The sequence below is a fragment of the Medicago sativa genome, chromosome 3, assembly GCF_051527215.1.
Source record: "Medicago sativa cultivar Bolivia chromosome 3, Bolivia_mono, whole genome shotgun sequence".
Lineage (NCBI taxonomy): Eukaryota > Viridiplantae > Streptophyta > Magnoliopsida > Fabales > Fabaceae > Medicago > Medicago sativa.
Genome location: NC_140751.1, coordinates 93,528,303 through 93,534,722, shown reverse-complemented (window position 1 = coordinate 93,534,722; position 6,420 = coordinate 93,528,303). Strand labels below are relative to the sequence as shown.

Sequence of the window (6,420 nt, the reverse complement as noted above, 5' to 3'; positions counted from 1 at the left end):
TAATTTGTCTGCCCTCTTGGTAGACTGCAAAGAAAGCAAACATGCATTGAATTGTAAAAACAATTGTCTTTTAGGTAAATATCGATATATTTTTTGGGAAACTTTGCATCCAAAAAAATTGGCCATATCAATACTTTTGAATCCAAAAACAATTGCATTTAGGAAACCAATTTCACTTTCCACAAGCAAAAGACCGATTGAAGCTATCAAATTCTCTATAGAATTGGTCGACACAGAAATTGTTGGTATTTGAAGGATTTAATTTTGAGAATTAAAAGAAGAGTCGACTCTGTTGTCATAAACCTAGCCAATTCCTGGTTGTAAATAATAAATATCCATATATGGTTTATGAAATTTTAGTACTACTAGATCCTCCACCCGTGCTGACGCACGGGCATTTATAGTGTGGATTAAAATATAGTAGAATATAACACATAATATATGTACATGTTGATAAATAGTTCCAAGCCAATCTCATATAGTAACAAATATAATTAATGAAAAATGTTAGATAAAGTGAATTACAAAAAAAGCTAAATGATTCTTATATTGTATGAGTATTTTCAAACCTTTCCCTGATGTTACTTTGGAAAATGCGACATATAATTGGTCGTGAGAGAAGATCGATTGCAGGAGATATATGTCAGCGACTTCCCTTGACTTTTGTTAATAGTCATTGCAAAACAAAAACTTGTCTTCAAATATATTAATCATGAGAATTAAATGAATATATAAGATACGGTTCAATAGCGTGTAATAGTTGCAATACACTGCCAATATATCGATGAATATTTGAAACTAACATTATTTTTTAATAACCTATATAGCAGAATAGTTGTATGAACTGGCAGTAGAATAAAAGCAAGCAAGTGAAAATGAGTTTAGCCAATATATAAATATTACAAAGGTGAAATCTATTTACAAACACTCAGAGGAACAAAATAGCTAGAAACATGAAACCGTCAATCACAATTAATCAAATGAATTAGTTTCTCTCACTATTATTACTCCTAACTTTGTTTAACAGAAAACACACCAACTGCAACAATCCAAATAATTAGAGTAGTCATTATTAAGTATGATTAATTGGCAAAAACTAATTCATTAATACTTTGGAGAACTTCTTCAAAAAAAAATACTTTGGAGAAGTTTGAATTCAGTAAACTGGGAACAACAAAACATCTTAGTACATCACCAAGAGCAAACCAAAAAAATAAAATAACTGACTGATAAGTAACAACATAACATTACACACAATACGAATACAATTGAACCAAAACAGCGACAATGAAAATAAGAAAATAGCAGACATAGCTTTTCAAACTAATCCTTCTCAACCTTAGTGCACTTCAATTTCCGAGTTTTGTAGGTTGAGTTATCCACCAATTCAGTTCCAAGCTCTGGAGGGCCTACAATGTCAACGGTCCGCTTGCCACGTAATTTTCTACACGGTGTAGTCTCAATGACGGCTCTGCCTGTTGTCAGACTTGGTTGAATCTGCACTCTCGATTACAGGGTTCTGTCCAGGACCAGGAACTCGTATGTTGCAGCTGGAACACAAATAGACAAATCAGAACACATGGAGGATAAAACGCCACTACGTAGCAGCTGCAATACCAAAACACTGCTGCTGCACTACATTAGTCAACGCCACTGCTGCTGCGATAACGTTTAATTACAGCCACCAACATCACTCATACTCGCTATTCTGAAGGATACGCTTGTATTTCAGGTCTTTTTTGGCTGGAGTGCTAGCTCTAAAATATAAAGGAAGGGGGCTTGTGCTTAGCTCTAACTCTAAAAAGAAAACAAATCAGTAATTTTATTTTACATTGGAGAATGATGCTATCGTGGTCAATGATATCTTTATTAGCAAGTATATTTCGCATGTGTGCATCACATATATACAAAAAAATAAAAAATAATAAACTGAAAAAGGAGTTTGGGAAGAAACATAAAAACCAAGATAAAATCAATAAGAAGTGCCACACACACTCTCCCAACCCACCAACAATCCATACATACATGAATTGAAGTATGGAACATTCGATCAATAGTGTATATATATATATAAAGGTCTACCAGTCATTTTCAAAATCAGAAGTAAGATCAATAATATTTGCTTGTGTGGAGACTAGCATAGATTCATCTCAGAAAAAAAAAAAAGCAGAACAGAAGTCATTCTGCTGCAGCTGGATCACGCAGAGATGGATTAGAACCCAAAAACATAATAAACGCCGCGCTGATGATGTTGCAGTACTGCACCACCAAACAATTCCCCATCACAACAGTTGTCCATAGGCCGAAAACACAGCAAATGAGCTCTAAATTACGCAGAAAATTACCTTGTTATGCAGTTGAAAAGATCCCATGTCCATTCATAATGCATACACAGATTTGAAGCAACTATTTCAAGAAACCACCGTTATGTTAACACTTTGATATCCTCTACAACCTTCTCAGCCAAAAGAACAATATTATGAAATAGACATTTGTTCCGTGCTAGCAAAATAGACCACCATTTCCAAATCCTTATAATCAACGCCAATGATATGCTAACTATCAAAGAAAATTTTACCAAAAACTGCAACATTATAAGTTGTTACGTCGAAAGGTAAGAGTTCTACATGCATGTACACATTAAAATGACTTTCATATAATTTGATTCTTAACAATAAACTCTCAAAAGCTTTTGCATATGGTAGTACACAGCCACATATGTATTCAATCTAACAAAAACAAACTAACTTAAAAGCTTTTGATTCTTAACAATATACTTTCAAAAGCTTTTGCATCTGGTAGTACACAGCCACATATGTATTCAATCTAACAAAAACAAATTAACTCAATGATCATCAAGAAAACACAATCACCAACATCTTCCACAGAACATAAGGCACTTAAGTCTTAATGAAATGCATAGATGACAATTATAACAACCAATGACTATCATGAAAATAAGTACGTAATAATGTGAAGCTTGTTGGAAAAAATTGTTCATTATTTAGAGCAGTTTAGGTGTTTATGCTACTGCAGAAACAAACCATGTTCTTATACTTATTTTCTTTATTTAATTTGAAAAAATATTGCCAAGAGCAATTAATGAAAATAAGTAATGACACCAGTGTCATTCATTCAAATAAAAATTAGAAGACAATAGTTTGAAGACCATATGATTTCCTAATAGTTCAGCCACCAATTCTCAAATTACTGCCAAAACATTTTTTGTATAAGCTGTAAATATATCAGCAACCATGTGCCATAAATTCCTACAATCCCGATGTAGTCCGTACACATTCCCATTACAATACTAATTTTTCTGAAAAGAAATAAGTTAGAACGCACATGTCACTAACTTTCAGCCATAATAGTATGCATAGTTATCATGTCATTATAATTTCAGAAGTTATCAAACTGTGGTTACCTTTGGTCATTATTCAGTAGGAATAGAAGTAGCATTGTATCACATTCACATGTAATGCTAAGAATAAAAAAAAAATATCATGCTCAATCACCCTATATATAGCGATGCTCAATTCTAAATGCATCAATGTATCCAAAAACAAAAACAGGAAAACGAACCAACTTACCTAGCCTGACCATAATCAAATGGACAAATAAAACCTTCCGATAAGGAACCTAGTATGCCAAGGAACTCTGCAAAGATTAACGAAAAGGAACTCAGCAGTCAATCAGATTACATATATCATGCTTATGCAATTATAAACAAAATAATAATGTACAGAACTCAATCTTTCTAATTAGCATGTTTCTAATTTGACTATGAAGTGAAGATAAATAATCAAAGAATGGTACACATACATGTCAAATATGTGAATGGGGTGCAAAGGAATTGCAGATAAATGTGAACGGAGACCGACGGTTATCTTAGCTGCAAGATACTTAAGGACGACTGAGAGGTAAATAGGAGCACCATCATCGACGACCTTAACTTATTTGTTGGCCTTAAGAAACCGATCGATACTACTAACAGAGAATTGAAGGCCAACCTTTCTGATCCTATAGTTGGCCTAAACTTACCTGTTTTGAAACAGAGCAGAAAATGAGTTCACCAAGAATGACTTATGTTAAAATGGATAAAATAAGAAAGGGAGCAGCAGGCAGTACAGTTCTTAAACTTGTAGCAGGCAGTATAGCTCTTAAAAAAGAAATGGCCTTATCTTCTTGCAATGTTTATTATGATGGTTAAAAGTATAATCTTAAATGATTTTTCTTTATTGCCTTGCTTTATGGAAATTCTCCATTGATACAAAATTAATTGGAAACTAAGACTTTGTCATAGACAATGATCATTAGAGTGTTACAAAAAAAAAAGACAATGATCATTAGAGTTAAATATAAAATGAAGCTAAGTAATAATAGTTTGCCTGCATCAACAATTGATTCAAGAACACCATTAATAACACAGATTCAACGATTATAAAAGCATGTTTATACCAATGGATTGTTATCAGCCAACTTAGAAACATCCCCCACATAGTCAGTTTCCTCTTCATCATTTCCAAGCTGAGATAAACAAAAACACAGTAATTTAAATATGTAATATAACATAGTTGTCATTACACGAATTAAACATAATCTGATTGACATCCAAATTTTATATTACATCGATTCCATGTTGAGATATGTAGCGTTTGATGATATCATCATCATCAATCACTTTCTTAATGCAACTAAGGAATTCAAAATTAAATTAAGTTAAAAAGAAAATGTTTCAAAAAGGTAAAGCGGTGGTAGAGATTTGCAAATGAGAGGAAAAACAGTGAGAGAGGGAGTACCTAACACTAATGTAACACGTTCCATTCCATTCTTACCTCAATCGACGAAATTGAATCGTCATCGAAATGGAGAAGAAGGTGAAAGTGAAAGATGAACAATTTTGGGAATACCTGAACATTCAACACCTCCGATTTTTGAAAATAAACTGAGAATAGTAAAGAACGATTGACTCCATAAGAGTTCTGGGGGATGAAAGTGAAACTGAGAACTGAAATTCAGAGAAAAGAAATTCAATTCATAGAAAGGGTAAAACGATTACCTTGAGAGAAAATTCACAAAACGATTACCTTCATATGCCGCTTCAGTCCCCGCAAGGCTTCTTCCTTCTTCTCCGCCTCAGCTTCTGTCTCCACCTCCGCCATGTTCAGAAGATCGGAAAGCTTCTTCGATTTCACATTCAATTTTGAGGTTTGATTCGGTTGCCATTTATCGTTGAAGGTGCTACATCGGCGGTGATTGTAACGGAAAAGCCGCAGCTGACGGCGTGGAAGATGAGCCGACGGAAGGAGGCAATGGAGAGAGAGTTCCAGAGACGGGTAGTGGTGGGAGAATATTGGAAAGTGGAGTGTGAGTTTATTGGATTAGGAACCATGTATATGTTACCAATGCAGTTGTCAGTTGAAATTGAAAAACTATGTTTGGGAACAGATGGATTGTGTGGAGATCAACACAGATGCATCTAACGGCCAGAACAGTTTGGAGCCAAAATCATAAGAATTAGGGTTGGCACAAATTGTTAGCAATGTTATTCATATTAGAAATAAGTATGATATCAATTTATCGTCTGTTTGGAACACTTCTTATTTTTAGTTTTCAAAATATGTTTTAATAATCAATTTTAGAAAAGTGATTTCAAGAAGAGAAAAAGAAAAAACTTGTTTGGTAATGTGACTTTTCAAAACATTTTTAGAAATGGAAAAATTAGAAAATCCATTTGGTAATATAATTTTCAAAAATAGTTTTAGACAATAGAAAATTAGAAAACCTATGTTTTATTTTTATTTTTTTATAACCTATTTAAATTAAATTACCGTTTATATAATAGTTTTTTCTTACAATTTTATCCTTAGTTACCAATCAAATTAAATTTCAAGTATTGTAGTTAAATGTAGAATTTAATCACAAAATAAAGCGATACAAAATTGAAAAATGTGAAACACATCAAAATATTATAGGATATTAATGTCGATAACATAAACATCTAATAACCAAACAAAAACAATCATCAGCAAAATAACTAACATAACTCCAACGTTGCATATAAGAAAATCTAAAAAAAGCGTAATTAGTTCGATTAATTATGACAATGTACCCGCATCCTATCTCTAATATTTGTCTCTCAAATTACTAATATTTTATAACAATTTTTGCAATTATAAAATACTAGTCAAGTTCATCTTTCTATCTCGAGCCATGTCAAATATCTTTGATATTAGGGTTTATACCCCTTTTAGTCCCTGTAATTTGGGCGAATTCCAGTTTTAGTCCCTGTAAAAAAAAAAAGTTTAGATTCTGTCCCTGTAATTTGAGATTCTTCCACTTTTGGTCCCTCCTCTAACCCTGTCAGCAGAATCGGCACATGTGGCACGCTGACTGTGTATTTATTTTTATTTTTTAATT

General features: G+C 32.9%; 1 long non-coding RNA gene across 5 annotated transcripts; it reads right to left on the bottom strand.

Moving 5' to 3' along the window:
• Positions 1-1,086: 1,086 nt before the first annotated feature.
• LOC146942102 (uncharacterized) lies at positions 1,087-5,383 on the bottom strand. Of its 5 annotated transcripts, none has more exons than XR_015032579.1 (7): positions 5,088-5,383; positions 4,628-5,008; positions 4,459-4,527; positions 3,823-4,041; positions 3,591-3,657; positions 2,346-2,559; positions 1,087-1,550 (listed from the first exon to the last, which is right to left on the bottom strand). It is a non-coding gene; the product is annotated as an uncharacterized LOC146942102 (long non-coding RNA). The 5 variants fall into 5 exon arrangements; XR_015032577.1 differs by having other exon boundaries at positions 2,346-2,455; XR_015032580.1 differs by having other exon boundaries at positions 2,346-2,455; positions 4,800-5,008.
• Between the last annotated feature and the right edge of the window lie 1,037 nt (positions 5,384-6,420).